Source organism: Falco rusticolus, chromosome 3 (genome assembly GCF_015220075.1).
Source record: "Falco rusticolus isolate bFalRus1 chromosome 3, bFalRus1.pri, whole genome shotgun sequence".
Classification (NCBI taxonomy): Eukaryota; Metazoa; Chordata; class Aves; order Falconiformes; family Falconidae; genus Falco; species Falco rusticolus.
In genome coordinates, this window is record NC_051189.1 from 59,127,700 (window position 1) to 59,144,323 (window position 16,624).

General features: G+C 41.1%; 1 protein-coding gene across 2 annotated transcripts in view; it reads left to right on the forward strand.

The window, feature by feature from the left end:
* Positions 1-16,624, forward strand: part of ARHGAP28 (Rho GTPase activating protein 28) — an 80,238-nt gene that overhangs the window by 14,682 nt on the left and 48,932 nt on the right. Inside the window, exon 1 of one of the 2 annotated variants that reach the window (XM_037381001.1) lies at positions 11,103-11,328. The exons of the other annotated variant lie outside the window; for it this stretch is intronic. The gene's annotated coding sequence lies outside the window, so the exon portion shown is untranslated. Of the gene's footprint in view, positions 1-11,102; positions 11,329-16,624 lie in introns of those variants that run through there. 2 annotated transcript variants of the gene reach the window in all.

A 16,624-nucleotide genomic window follows, 5' to 3' on the forward strand; every position in this document is an offset into this window, starting at 1 on the left:
CGTAGGGTATACCACAGGGTGCTCTGGGGTTCTCCTGACCTATCTCTCAGCTCAGATCATTGCCTCAAGGTGTTACAGTGAGGCCAGAACACTTTTCCCTGTCAGTTTTCAAAACTATAGCTCTGCCTGTGGCCAACATATGGACAGAAACTGTAGGGAAAACAAACAAGATAGCTGCCCACAGACTTGTGTACCTTCTGGAGTTATGACCACTGCATCTATGTGAGCGTTTTCTGGAGGAAACTTTAGAGGAACAGGCAGTTCACATATACAAAATGGCTTCATTTCAGTTTGTTCCTTGGTTGATCAAGAGTTATTGTCAAATTCCCACCAAGCACTCTCTGGTAGTCGGCTATCTCCAGACTACTTTAATTCCCTCCAGGTCTAACTCGGAAACAAGCAAGTTGCAACGACTTAAGCCACCACTCACACTGTGGGTTTTTCTAACTGTCCAGGGACCTGCTCTCAGTGTGGGGCAAATAAAAAGTAACTCAACTGCTCTTTTATTTCTTTCATGGCAGAATAAGTCTGAATTATGCCACATTTGCCATGGACTAAACTTTCACGATAGTTAATACAGCTCAGTGGCTAACCAGGAACTTTTCCAGCAGTAGTGATAACGTTATTTGTCTCAGTTCTTAAAATGATATATATCTGAAAGTCTTCCCCCTGGACCAAAAGAACTCCATAACTACTCCTACGAAATAAATTTTCTTGGATAATGCATAGATATGAAAAAGGGGCATGAGTGCTTCCTCCTGTCCTGTCCCCCTCCTTCTGAGGAAGGAAACAAATTTTTTTTAAAACCATGTATCTCAAAAGTTCTGGGCCTTGTTAATCAACTGTCAAGTTCTCAAATAACAACACAGCATCAGGCATCCTCACTAGAACGATGATCGAGCAAAGTTAGATTTGTGTTGGCCATTTCACTGGCATTATCATTCATCGGTGCAGGATCCACAGCACAATTAACTTTGAGGAATAAAGCTTTTTGAGAACATATGTTAAATTCATTTAAAATTTCTCTCCAAGTCCAGGAGAAGATTAATGCAGCCATGAAAGCAAAGACCTGGCGCCTCTGTCAACTCCTTTCCAAGTTGCTCAAATGCTAAAATGATCACAGAAATTTCTTCTCAAGTCTCACTGCACAACCCACATGCACGCACAGCTCCAGCACAAGTGATGGCTGCAGGCTGCACAAGCAGAAATACCCCTAACCTGTCTGGCAGCTGGTCAGCTTGCCCTGATTCAGGCTCCAGGGCTCAGACTTGAGCTCAGACTGCTCTGTCTTGAGAGTCAGCAGTGCCAGCAGTGCAGAGGCAGAGGCACATGTCCCACCTGGGCTGCTTGCCATGCCCTCCCTGCAGGAAAGTGGCTCCAGCTAGGACAGCTTCCAGTCGGGTAGAGCCCAGTTTCAAAAACATCCATGTAAAAGCTGGCATCTGCACAAATCACACGTTGGAGGAAGTTCTGGAGATAGTTGTAACTGTTCTGGAAAGGAAGAAGTGGAAAGCCAGGAACTTGTTTAAAAAAACAAAGCAGCAACTAGAGTTTTATTTTCTTCCCACTGCCTTCTGGCAGGTGACCTCGGCGGATACATGCTGAGCACTACATGGCAGCAATCTTGCTTCATTCAGTTTGAACCTGGCTTATGAACAGGCAGACAACTGTCTCCCATTGCCCCTGCTTAACTATCCTATCTGCCCCCATCCCCAAAAACCCACAAGGCATTGGAATAACCTCTAATACAGGCACCGATGCGATCAAACACTGGCATGTTCACAACACACATTTGGGGAACTCATTAGAGGACACAGCATTTTCCTTCCTTCAGCAGCTCCAGACTCTTGATGGTCCTTGTCCAAGCACTGACGGTTTAAGTCAAAGTTAAAAACAAACAGCACTTTTCCCAGCTCTTGCTTTAACTCCATGCTTGTGAAAAAGGGATAGGGGGTGATTTCAGTACGTTACCCTCCTCTCCCAGTGCTTGTACAGATGGTTTTATAGAAAAGGCAACACAAGAAAGGGGAAAATTAGAGAGAAAGATATTAAAATGCAAATCAAAGAGCTTATTAATATGGCAAAGCTAACATAATACCATCTGGTTTATGTCTGGTCCCTGTTTGGAGCTTGATCCAGCTGAGTACTTGGTGCTCAGGTGTTCACTATGGCACTCTCCAAGGCACGCTTAACGTTAAGTGCCTTACTGGGTTGTGGTCAACATCCTGAGCACCTCAAAGGAATCAGCCCTTGTTTAATTTTTCTGGTTTGCAGAAAAAAACCTCTTTCCAGCTCTAAGCCCTGGCATTTCTGACTGGTTTTTTTCCTTCCCCACCCTACTCCAACCCTCACATTTTTTTTCTTTTTTATTCTAAATAGTTAATGCCAAGCTATTAATCATATTAACAAGTGGTTAGGCCACTGACTGCCCACTGTGGAAACTCCAGTGTAGACCACTGGCTTCTGAGGGAACTCCAGGGATAGTGTTTCAGCCTGAACTGAGGTCCTACCTGGAGTTACTCAAAACTCCTTTTTCTCAGCTGTGAAAAAGAAAAACTTCAACTATAGACCAGAAGGGACAATGCGTAATAAATCCTTAGGCATTGTCAGTATATATTCCAAAGGGGCAATGAGCTATTAAATCAAATCAAAGAAATCCCTAGAAAACAGGACTCATGGTGTGCCTGTCAGCATACACTGCATGAAATACTTCAATAACCCTAAACACAGCTTCACCACGATGTGCACCTTCAGTGCACTCAACTTCCATCTTTTTCCAATAATAATGAATCTTTGCATAAAGCTGCTGTAAATTACAATTCCTAAATAATTTTTCAAATTTTGTAGCCAGAATTGTAACTAGTCTGAAGACTGTAACGAGAAAGTGATGATGAAGCAAGTAGAGACACTTTTTGCTGCTACGGCAAATCTGCTCAAGGTTTCAGTTTCAGGGTCAGGCTGCACAATTCCCCTATCAGCTGATCATTACTCAGTGCTTCAAAAATCCTTGAGGTGTACACATTCACCATCATATGGTCTTTCCTGTGCTTCATACCCATTTGTGCATTCACAGACGTATTCCTGTGTGTGTGGTGTGTTATCCTCCTGCAGTGCATCAGCTGTAGTACCGAAGTGCAGACTCCCAGTATTTTAGCCATGTGGAAAACCACACTCCACAGGAACACCACCCCTCACGTGTCCCGTGCTCACTCTCTACTTCCCTCACAACAAAATTTTACCGGCCCAGGACCTCCGTCCATCTTCAAATAGCTGCTACATTTTCTAAGCAGCCTGCCAGAAAGGAAAAAAAAAAAAAATGGAAAAAAAGCACAAACATTTACCTCTTTTCCTCAGTTATAAAATTGACCTAGGGCCTAAAAAAGGCAAAGTATAGTCCTGGATCATTGATTAGATTAAGGCCTTGTATGTCTGCACACATATCCATACCCTCTGAGGCTAGAAATAATTCTTCACTGGACCAGAGCGCTATGCCTTGTAGGACCCAAGACGGCAGCTTTAAAATTGCCATGTAATTGAATATGGGAAAGACTGGCCTTTTGTTGTTGTTATTATGCTTTTCTTATATCCCTAACTTTCTGAGTTTATGTAGTGAGAAAGAAGCAACTCTATCTCTGAAATATAGCTATCTTAGCAGTATAAAACAATATTTTCTGCCTGAACTGCAATCAGGACATGGCCAGGAAGCACAATGCTCCACATGGGCAGAGTGGGCTGCAGGCTCCTGTTGGTAAACAACACTTTTTAGCATAGCTGGTACAAAGCACAGCACCCAGGAGGTTTTTGCTTCTGAATCACACCTCCAGTGCATAATAATAATAATAACACCAAGGTTTTCACAGCGACAGAAACAAACACAATGAGTAGAGGTCGCACAAGCAGCAGACTAAAATTTCACGGGCACTGTAAACGGGCCTTGATGTACGCAGGAATTGGGCCAGAATACTAGACACAGCATTGTGTCATGGCCTCATGGGATTTCCTGACAGGTCTCTTACACCCAGAGCCTGGATAGGGATGCTGCTTGGGCAGGGGGTAAGGGGCGTCTCCATCAGATAGCACTTGTATGTGTCCTGTGTGGGTGACATTGCCATATTTCACTGCCTCCCCTTGAAAACAAATGCTTTTCCCTGTCTGCCATAACCCACCACTAAATAAGTTAATAATGCATGTCCTGTAAGACACAAGTTGTCCTCTCAGCTCGTAAAAATCTGCAGAAAAACAGGAACTGGGGCCACATGAAACACTTACCTCTCAGAGCATCTGAACAGCGCTGCCTGCAATTGCAACAGCTGGCAAAGGAGGCTGTTATTGCAGTTTTGACAGTGTTGCCAGGAAAGCCTTTTTGCAACACCATCTCTTTATCAAATATCTTGAATTTTCCCCCTCTCTGATCCAGCACTTTCTATTAGTCATATTCAGCATTCTTCTTTTTCTTGCCAATGCCAAAAAAAGCCCTGCTGGTGACAGCTCTGGTGCTGGGGTCAGTACCAGCTGTTACATGAACAACAGGGAGCTAAAGTGCTTTGATGCAAGAAGGAGTGTTGCAAGAGGAAAGAACTGTCAGAAAAACTTCTTACAGGACTACATGAAACCTGTGACATTGTCAAACGGCTGGTGTCCTCGAGCCTCCCAGCTGGATTTGTGCAAGCATGAGAGGGACTGAGAAAGAAAATCTGGAAATGTCAGGTAATGGCTGGCCCTGAAGAAGTGCTCTTCTGTATTTTGCTGTTCATGAAAACCATGGGTCTGGGTATACCTTGCTTGGGCAATGTTGTTGAAACCAGAGATTTCTAAATCTTGATAGAAACCTTGATCTTGAAACCAAGCAGGATTTCGTTCAGGCTCATGAGAGCGTTTTCATTTGAAAATTCATTTGACTATGCCTATTTCCCAAACAGACAGAAGTGCCTCTGGGGGCCCTGAGTCTCCACTACCTTGCACCCACTGCAGCCATTCAGGTCTGCACAAGTAATGGCAAAACACCACTTTCAGCAGTGCTAGCAATGGTCTTGGTTCCTTAGGCAGCATGGATGTGGTTTAGGCTACACTGAGTGTGCTGAGTGCTAAACATGGTGGGCTTTAGGTCTCTGGATTGAAACCAAGCAAGGGACATGTGTGGCCTCAGCTACTCTCACTCTTTTAATGCCATTTGAGGTGGTGGTTAACAATAGTATTGAATTTACTTTTGAGATGGGCTGCTGCTTTTTTTCTTTCATTTTTTTTATCTTACACTAGTATTTTCAAATTTCTCACATTTTATTTTTTATGTTGAAATGTCTGTGATGATTAACAGTGGAGTGGTTAACATGGATTCCTTCTTCTGAACTTCCTAATAAAATTTTCTTCTCTCCCATCCTCTTTTTTGCTGCACTGTACAAGACAGGCATCCCGAATTCTGCCTGACTGCTGAGTCCAGTTCTGATTTCATGTCAAATAATTAACAAAATTTTAGACTAACCTAATATTTATGTTACATGGGATAGTTAGATATGTCTTTGAATTATGTATGTTTCTGTTTAAAGGAATGAATTTTGGAGATTGGACATTTATAGTTGATTAAGTGTATTCAGAGCTGTAATTATGTATAGAAAGTAAGAACTCCTTTTTTCCTTTGTCTATTTGTGTCCGACAGAATTTTCAGATGTAATGCCTATTTAGTTAGGGATTTTTTTACTGGAACACATTTCATGATTTACAATTCCCTTCAAGTAATATTGCTGATTAAATTAACATTACCTAATGGGTGAAACTAGTAAGATGTTTTGTTCATATTAAATCCTCACCTCCATGGAAAAGTGAATTGGTCGACAGACTATTAGAAACTCAGCTGAAACGCACCCCAGTTCTTAAAATAAAGGTTACTGGCCAAATATGAACTTGGCAGTTACAGTTACATTTAAAGTCACAGTAGTGAAGAACATCTGTTAGCATAAAAATATCTCTGATACATTACAGTGGTTTAGCTGTAGTTAGTTTAGCAGTGCTTGGTTAACATCTGAGGGAGGAGGGGGGATAAATGTCTTACATTTGGCAATCATAAGTCGTGGCTTTTACTCGTTGCTTGGCTTTGTTTGGGTTTAGACAACGTTCCTCTGTTTTTACTCAAGCTGCAGTAACCCTTCAGGCCTTGATGTCATGCATTCTGTGTTTTCTATATTCTTTATAATATTCTTTGAACCCTCAGCCCACATCATATGTTATGAATATTCTTGTTTTGGAGAAGAAAGGCGGGCAATCAATTTAGACTGCAGGAACCCTACCCCTAACATTTCCCTGTGCGTCAAAGACATGGAGCGACATCAGGGAGAAAAAATAGCAGAAAGACCAGTTTGGAAAGATGGTTTGGGCTGAGAAAAAGCACAATGAGGAGGAATCATTGAAAAAGATTACTTTTAAGGGTCAGAATTTCACTCCTCTTGGGTGATCCAAACTGTTCTTAGAAAAGCCTCTTCAGGGCCACACCTGGCTTGGGGTGTGAGCATGGTCAGGCTGTTGCTGCAGCAGAGAAAAAGCCAAAAATTGGTCGTGGCAAATGTATGAAATGGTACCATTACAGGCTATCAGCTCAGGTCCTTCTTTCTAAGTGAAAATACATTGAAATTCAGAGATATTAACAAGTAATTATTTTCATCTTCTTGCCAGGTGACTGATACAGTTTATTATTCATGTCCTCCTCACTCAGTGACTCTTCCACCAGACTGTCATCTTTTTATTCTTGGACTTCTTGGTTTAGCTTTTTATTAAATGAGGGTTTTAAGGGACAGTAAGTGGCTTCCCTAGGGAATTATACTGTAAATCCTTGGGATTAGGATAATTAACAGCTTCTCTATGATACAATTTAATGCAAGAAGTAAGACAGGCTTTTGTTTGAGGCACCTAATAGGATAATGTCAAAAGTTACCAGATGGCTGAAAATTAAGGTGAGAAATAGTGTTTCTGCAAAGATCAGACACACCTGAGAAAAACCTCTGTGTTTGTAAATTCAGCACAAAAAACCGCTTTTGCATCACACAGCTCCACATACTGTTTCCAGTGTACATATGGCCCTGGTTTGTGGCTATTGCAACGGGCACTGGAAAACAAGCTCAGTCCCTTCCTGTTAATTTACTAGTGGAGGAGGGTTTTTTCCAGCAGACAAGTTCATTTGTCAAGGTGACCTTCGCAGCTGACACCGAGCATTACTGCAGATAAAGAATGCCGCCTCAGCGTATTTGTGAAACCCAGCTCAGCAGCCAGCCGCGAGCCTCCTGTAAGGCACAAGGCGTTGCAAAACAAAACCCTTCCTACAGGCACTGCAAGGGTTTCTCTGTTCCACAGTTTTCATACATTGGCAGTGCACATTTTGCAATCCTTCTTTTGTCATGCTCTGTAAACCCTCTTTCCTTGCCTGACTGGTTTTATGACTAAATGGTCTTGAGGTTAAGTAGTTTCTTTTGAAAAATCCTTATTCTGTAAATTAATGGTCTCCTAGGCAGAGCTAACACCACAATTAAATCTTAATCGATCATGAATGTAGGTAGGAAATTTCACAGATCCCCCACCAAAGCCCAGACAGAAAAAGCAGATCTTTAGAGATCTCCTAAGAGAAGGTTTAATCTTTTATGGCATCTGAAGAGCTGATGTCAAGTCGGCACTGCTTGGCCATGAATGACTATTTTCTTTCTATCCACATAGTTGCTTTCAAATACATCACTTATTAAGTTTTAGGACATTGCCATTTTTCTACCATGAAAAACGAGCCAGATTTGGAGCATGTGTGCTTAATGTATCCCAGTGTTAATGTAAAATCCAGCTTGGAGAAGAGCCTCTTATTTTTGCTCACTAACAGCTGGAATAGATCAATATATAGAGTCCCTGGAAATAGCAGTCATGTTTCAGAAGAAACCACCACATGATTATGGTCATGCCAATTTAATTTCTGTGGAATAATTAATCCAATGATAATTCTTCCAGTTCCTTCCTTGTAGTTTTATTTTCATGCTTGCCATATGACATCAGTTAGACAAGTCCTTAAAGCTGATCCCCAGCAGCAGTGACCTGTTAAAACAGGAGACTATTTAGAAGTGGGACAAAAAAAAAAAAAAAACCCAAACTTTTTTTTTTTTGGGGGGGGGGTGGAAATTTAGGTTTATCGAAATAATTGACAGAGCCAAGAAAAAAACAGGCAAAATCAGAAAAAGCTGAAACTTTTCATTGCAACATCTCCTAAATGAACTTCTTTGTTTCTAATTTATGTGGATTTAACTTTCAACAGAAAAGTAAAACAAATGTCTGAGATCAAACTGTTTATTGTTCTTCTGACTTTCTACAAGAAAAGAAAATGGCTTTGTTTCAGATTAAATGAAGATTTTGTTTAATTATTTGTTTGGCCAAAGCCCTGAAGATTCAGTTATTTACATAGCTAAATGTTTATGACTGGTTCTTACATCCATATGCAGCAAAAATCTTGAACATTGGTCTATTGAAAGGATAATCTGTCTATTAACTGCAATCATAAAATGGAGTCAACAGAAGACCTATTTTAAGTCTCAGCATTTAACTTTAGAAAAATAATATCATGAAACCATGCACCAGTATTTATCAGTTGTATGACATTCAGTATATCTGCTGAAATATTTCATCGTTGTGTCTGATATAGGAATTAGTGCAGAACTACTGTTGTACAAACCGTGGAACAGAATACTCAAATATGAATAAAGCCACCAGTGCAGGTAGATCTCTGTGTCATGCAAATCCCCGCTGGCTTCAGTGGGACACCTGTGTATACGAGTTCACCACTGTTTATTTTTCCTAGGACAGCTGTGATTAGGGCTTACCATTGTGCTGGTCCAGAAAGACCAAGGGCAAAAATCGGTATTTAAAGATATTTACGTAGTTTCATGGCAAGACTTTTAACCTAAAGGTCTGTTTAAAATGTTATTAAGGAAAATACTATATTTTGGAGGTAAAATATGTTAAGTGCAAGGACACTGCAAGGAGAGGGTCACAGTTACCTTAATTTTAAGTGTACTTAACGCCCAGGGAGCACTTAGCCACTTCCAGCATTTAACAGTTCTTTGGTGAGTCCCTCACTGTCCTCTCCCTTTATGGACAGCAAGAGAGACATCTCATCCATAGATGAGCTGAATTGCTCTTTGGAGGTGACCTTCTTTCCACTGTCTGTAATCAGGAGCCCGTGGCAAGCAGGTTCCTAATACACACAACCCAGTTCAACATTTAATGTTAGATGAGAGGATCCAGCACTTAGTGAAACACAAGGAATTTTTTAATTTCCGACAGCAGCCAGAGTGAAGATATGTTCATTGTGAATTGCTGCAAGTGGGCTGACCTCCGCTTCCTCCCCTCCCTCCCAACAGCAAGCTGCAAGGGACCTGGGTTGCAAATGGGAACACACCTTTATATTTACTAAATGCAACCAAATCTCACCTTAATTTCTAGGAAAAACTAAGTCGCTGTTACCAAGGCTTGATTAAATTCCATCAGAGAGCACCTTTGGGAAAAAGTAATCCTAAAACTGTATTTATTTGACTGTTCAGACAAAGCCTAGAATTAGGTTTAAAAATTACTTTAATGTCTTAATGCAGAAACAACTCAAGGACTGTACTAGTGGCAGCACTGTATCACTTAGCTAAAAAGAGGGAGAGGACATCCTTGAAGGAAGCAGGGAGGTCAGTCTCATGGCTATTCATCCTAGAGGTTGCCTCTGAATGCCTGTAGAAGGTATTTAGTGGAGGTGGAGGTGTTTAGTCAGGGTGATACAGACTAGCATCAGTATATAATTTCAGGCAAAGCAGCAGTAGCTGCCAAGCAGTTTCTGGTCACTGCCATCAGCTGGATTTGTAGCATTGGCAGCCCCAGTCTACTAGCAAATTCCTGAGCCACGCTCTTCCCTGCAGTTCATCCTTTAAAGCACAATCTACCAGTCCCTAAACAGACCTACAGGCAATGGTAAATGACTGGAAGTTTTCAGAATTTTCAAGGATTTACATAAACCTAGAAGTTCACCAGAAGAAATAGAAAGATGACATTAAGTCAAGTTTAAAACATAAAGCAAATTTAACTTCAAGATGAACTGTAAAACCAAACTACTTCTGGTTTTACTCTTTTCTCTACCCTTAGGAAATGTGTGTCTGATTCAGGAAGTCCTTTCCCTTCTCTTTTCTTTGTTTCAGCCTTTTTTCCCCCCCTCCTTTCTCTGATTAAATAACAGGCTTTCTTTTCCCTTTATTCTGCTGAAGGGCTTTAGTCATGTCTTTGGAGGAAGTGAAGGATATCAAAAAGCTTATAACCAGAAAGTCAACTTTTCCTCCTGTGTTTCAGGCTGGAGGAATGATGACAGGAATGCTGTAAATTTGACAGAACAGTTTAAGCATTTCAATGGATAAACAAAGGTTTGGTGGAGGGCGCAAAGTTTGACCATATCATATGTTTTCCATGACTAAGAGTTATTTCTTAGGGCTCCTTTAATGGCATTAACAGCCTGTGGTAGGGAACTTTTTGCAGTGTGTTTTCTCATCCCCCAGCTGCAGCTCAAGATCACCCCCAAATTTCAAGGCTACCTATTTTGCGGCCAAAACCCATTTCAGGGCCACTGTTCATACAGAACCTGGTGCATGCTTTTTTTCAGCATTCATCTGTGCCTCCCACTGATCATCCCACTGTAGGAAAAGCAAAAAAGGCTTCTCCATAAATATTTGATTTCTTAACAGCTGTGCTCTGGCATCATGCTTCCTCGCTGACATTGTGCGCTATGCTGCTGCTCTGGGTGGAGCAGCCACTTCTGTGCAGAGAGAGATCCTCACTCATTGGCATCTGGTCATTTATGATTTTTTGCATTATGCTAATGGTGGTGTCTCATATCCCTTTAGCAGAAAACACATAAATTGCCTCTGTCTTTTTCTGAGCGACTCCACAGGGACTCTCCTGAATTACAGTGCAGCTTAGTGGTGATTACTTTTTTATTTCTCCTCTTAAGAAAAGGATAAAAGGTTTAAGTTCTGACACAAACAGGAAAACACACTAAGAGGATTTATCCTGAAGGCATCTACTCTTTAAATAGTGATGGAGCAGTGTCAGTCTGTTTCCTACAAGGGCCAGAAGCTCCACCACTCTTTGTTCCCACAGCCTTTGTATGGCTAGAGGCAGAATATCCTATCACAGGCTGTCAGATAGCTCCCAGAATATGCAACTTGGTGATCATAGGCTGAGGAGGGACTCACTGCTACTAAAAGCATGAAGAAGTTGGGTTTCAGAAGGACTCGACTCTGCTCCCTTAAGGATAACACCAAGGCTTTATTCTGCTCTGAGGTAAGACTTGTCGAATTTACTAAATCAGTAACTTCTCAGCCTTCCAGACCCTGTTCCCTCCCTCTTGTTTTCTTAAATGAGAAACGACAGGAGGGGGAGCAAGCTGTCAGAGTTATCACTAGTGGAATTTTCCAGCTTTACCAGTCAGGAAGGAGGGGGGAGAGACAAAAAAAAATTATCCACTGTCGAAAAACAACTGGACACAGTGCAAGCAAAGGCAGCTGCAGGATGGGCATACGCGTGCTTTGCATTGACTCAAGCTGTATGAAAATACACCTCAAGAATCTATTAACACGAGCCCATTTAAGGTTTTATTAACAAGGCATTCTTCTGGAAAATTATACTTTGTTACAATATAAATTGTTTCACCTTTTGTTCTGTTTAAAGATGTGTTCCACTGGAATAATGTTCCAGAGGGAGCAGAATCTTTACTTCAAATTGGAATAATCAGTTTTTCCTATTTTTGCTTTCATTTGATTTGGGGTCAGAAATTTGCCTTTTTCAACTTTTGCCTTCTGATGTCATGTAGATGTTTTTGATAATTATGTGTATTTCAGCTAAGTGTCATGACCAGACTAACTTGCACAAGCAGAGCTTTATATTAACCTAACTATAAGGAAAGAAAAAAATTATGTCTTATACCATTCCACAGGAGGAAAGCCAGGTCTAACAATTCAAGTGATGTGTTCATACGGATGACGTGGCTAAATGATACTAAGTACTTCTACATTCACAAATGCATTATCCTAATCCACATTTTTCAAATTGTGCTCAAATCTGGCTCAGTTCTGTAGACTTGGCCGGCAGGGATTTGCAGGAAGCGCAGGCTCTTTCTAGTGGTTGCTTTCGGTTTGAAGGTGCTTATGTCTAGTAACCAGATTAAAATCCAGGGCAGCAGAGGACTGGTGGTGAAGAACAGCTAAACTGCTTACCCAGTTATGAAAGCTGGAGAAATTTAAGGGAGCTGGAAACTAGGACTTGTCCATATTGCTTTGAGGAAACTGAAAGCCTGTTTATGTATTCTAACTACATGCAAACAATAGACCATCGACCCAGTACTCACAAACAGGCTCTCTCAACCCTCACTGGATGAGAGGAGGGATTCCAGAGGATTTCTCTCCCACTGGCTGGCTGGCAGGGCTCTCACAGCTCTGCACCTCCAGAGCAAACATCAGGAGTGTTCGGGGAGTTGCTTTTAGCAGTTCTTGCTCCATGGCCATTTGCACACGCTGAAATGGCCAGTGCAACCTTTCCGGTTCCGAAGTCCCCCTGCAGCAAAATATCATGAGATGGGGTCATGACCACCAGCAGAAACAGGACTCCTTGCCTTGGGGAAAACTTTTCAAGGATTTCTTCCCCTGCTATTCCCTGTGTAGGGGCAGCATGAGGCCTATACTGGGGACCAAAGGAATGTCTGCAATGGCATCAGATGCTGCAGAGAAGCACAATATAATGATCGTGGTGCAATCTGACGAGTACATAATACATTTTAATTTACTTTGATCAGGATGAAAGAGCAAGTACTTTCATTTTCCTTTGTCAAACATGAAGTCTTACTGAAAGGAAATCCAGGCAGCCAATAGCCCTGCAGATTTTACTTTTGCTACCTAGATCCTTGATTGATTTGTTTAGAAAAGAGAATCAGATCAGCAGGATTATTGTGAAATTCCTACTGGACATTTATACTTCTAGCACTAACGGTTTCCTCAGCAAATACAGTGTCATGATGAGTTTCAGCAGTGTGCTGTCAGGAAGGCAGCTAGGGCTTGCTGGCATAAATTATTGTCCAAACTGCTTTTTGTGATTTTGTGACTCCTTTTTCATCTGAATGGAAGAATTCTGAGGGATCTCCCATCACCAGGTTTGCTCCTGTTTCTTCTCAGTGAAGTGATCCTGTCCATGCAATGAAAAGGCAGCTCACTCTTGGGAGTTAAGGCTTTTTCAGGCAGGGCTTTGCAGGGCAATTACAAAGTGATTCCTCGTTCGGAAAGCCTCTGTGAGGCACAGCAATGTAAATGTTTCCAGATAGCTAGGAATTCTCTGCTGCTGATGCTGTTTTAAGATAATGACCAAACTATGATGAAAATTAACCTAACAACTCTAAGTGATGTTGCATTTTCAACTCTTTTAATTAATTCTTATCACAAAGTCTCTTCAGATGCATTATTCTGGAAAACCTTAGGTGGTAAGCTATGTGTAAGGGTTCATAATGATACAGCAGCCTCTTAATTTGACAGATCTTTCTCCCACCCAAATGATTCCAACTGCTTTGAATAAGATCTATTCTGCTCTTATCTTGAATTACACTTCCATTAAGCAGCAAATTAATGTTGATCCCCTGGTTCCTACCATACAAAACATTCCATTTTATGTGTTATCTAGACTTTTTCACAAAAGCTTTTAGGAGATTACTAAAATATTCCCTCCCTTTGTTCCCATCTTTGCTGTGTATTCATACGTATATTTATACGTGGGTATGAATTCATATATATGTATAGTAATCTTCCCCTTAGGATATTGTGTATGTATGTCATAAAGGAAAAGGAGGTTAACAGTACAGTACAATACAAACAGGCTGACTTTATGGCAGTCTTGCAGAAACTCCTGCCAAACAAAAGAATAAATAACAGCTGTGTTAATCAAAGCCAAATTTAAAAAATAAGGCTTGAATTTAGGTGGTCAAAATCCCAGAAAACTGTGCAAACTTAATGCTCACAGAAAACAATTCCTCCAAGGACAAAGAGTGTAATGAAGGCAAATTTTCAAAAGTGCTTCTGTGACTTAAAAGCCTAAGTCAAAACTGACTTTCTGTGCAGGAACATTTACTCTCCCTGTAAATCCATAGGGTTTGTGCCCCTGAATCTTTCGGTCTTTTCTGAAAATGGGAGTGAGGTGACTGCCCACCTTAGTCCCTTTGGAAGTACAATGTGTAGCTGTCTGGCAGTCTGGAAAAGATATTGGTCCAAGCAGTGGCTGAATACCAACCAGGGATACCAATTCAAGCCAAAGAACTAGAGGTACAAGCATGATTATTCCCCTGTTTTACTGGAAAGACATATATTGTCCCTGTTTTGGATTAAACTCGTGAAGATGTGTTAGCCTGTTCAAGATCCTATGGAAGCATTTTGAATCAATTGTAACTGACGTAAATATAGCCCTTGACTGGAAATCTTCCAGAACGAGAGAGCTGCAACAGTTCAGCCAAGATGCATTATATCAAAAGCATGGATAAGTAATTCGGTGTCCTCGTGGGAAGGATAACATTACAGCTCCACAACATTCATAAAGCGCCTGCAGAGTGAAAGATCTAACACGATCATTAAAAGATGGATGAACGCCTGGTGAATCTTCACCTCCTATCATGGATCATGGCTCTTATCCAGGCAGGAGTGGGAAGAGGAGCATGTAGCCACAATGACAGAGGGCACAACAGCTTAGTTGTATTCATTTGATGTGAGCATGTGAGCTTTCAAACATGATTTACTACATTTGCATAGCAATATTAATTACTTTTTAGAGTCTATGCAGCCAAGAATATGTACAGGGTTGACAAAGCTCAGTTAGAAACATCAGCCAAACTCTGTAAGACTTAGAGAAGATTAGCAGTTCTATTACTCATGGTGTACCATAGCTTTAAGTCACGAACTAGCTTTTGTATTTTTAACTTTCTGTGGCAAAACATTTGTGTGATTTTAAAGATGTCACTTTACCTCCTTCTGTAATTCTTATCTGAGATCTCTGTGGTCCTGTTATGGTGAATTAGCTCTTGCCCGTATTGTTAACTAAATGCTACAGGGAGTAGTTGGGGTGTTTAGTAGTTACCATATTCTTGGTTCTGCTGTTATTATCCATCACATGATGATTTGATATCTGGCTTCAGACTCCCAGCTGTGACTGAGGAGAACACAGCTTAAAATGGCAGCTATCTGAAGTCACCTTTCCTTTCTTCCTTTCCTTTCATCTGGTGTGTAGAGGAACGAAGCTGGGTTAATTGGCATTGATAATATACAACTGTGGGTTGGCTTCAGGGGCAGCGGGTTGGCTGAAGTAGATAAGGTGCAGCTGTGGCTGGTTAAGTGAAGTGGTTGAGAGCCAATGAAGAGAGAGCAGCCGAGGAAGAAGTGGAGAGAACACATGCCCAGGATGAGGCAAGACAAGGAGAAGGCAGCAGAGGGACTGGCATGAAGAGTATGCTGGTATGAGATAGTAAAAAGACTTTATCACAGCTTGATAGTTTGGAGAGTGCTGTGGCACTGGTGCAAACTCAGAAGAGTCTAGAACAAGCCAGAACAAATGAGTAAATGTCAAAATAGCCAAGGATAATCCCTTCCTGTAATACATGATGTCTAGCAGCGGTACTGTAGAACATTCTAGCATGGTTCCGGGCTGTCTAAGCTTTCTACTTCCCAGGAGAATGTGAATGGGCATTTTGCACCTCTGTTAAGATGCTCGAAACTAAGGTAATATTGTCCCCTCTGTATCTTCTGAGTCCTGAAGGTTTCCCTCCAACAAGAGCCCATTTTCCTCGGAGATTTCCAAGAGCTATATCTCATTCCCCCAGCATCAGTACTAAGTCATTTAAACTTCCAAACTCTGTGCATAAGAGTAATTTGGCTAGCTTCAGCAGGGCTGCTTGTAGAATTACTCACGTCACTGAGGAACTGTGGAAAAGACACCATGTTTTGTAAGTATTAGTGGTCTCTGTAGCTCTAAGAGCTTCAGGAGCTGCAGTATATTTGAAAAGCTAGCTTTGAAATACCTGGCATGCTGAAGCTTCCCTCAGAGTGCTTATAGATGACATATTTGAGATAAACCTCAAAAATAATATAAGCAGGAGAAAAAAAGGCAGCTGAAGGAAACTGGAAAGCTGCTGTGCATCATGTACTAGTATCCCCATTTAAAAGGTGATTTTTCTTATTCTGTTATTTGCCTTTTTTACGGGCACTGTAAAGAAGTGTAACTTAGTCAAACATTTCCAGCTCTCACTGGAGTTCAAGAGGTTTGGAAGCATCACTGATTCATTTGGCTCCTTACATAGAAAGGTCGCGTTTTTCACAGGCACATAGTACAAACATTTGAATAGAAATTAGAAAAATACCATTAGAAATTTAGGGTGTTGCCTTGACAATTCCCATGACGTTCCCTCTATCTCTTTAACATAAGCCTAGAAATCACTTCAAGATCACAGAAAAGCTTTTATACTCCATTGATGGCATTGTATAACCAAAGTATGAGAAGATGCATTGGGTTTATTTTATTTTATTTCCTTTCACTTTTCTTTCCTCTGTTGAAAACC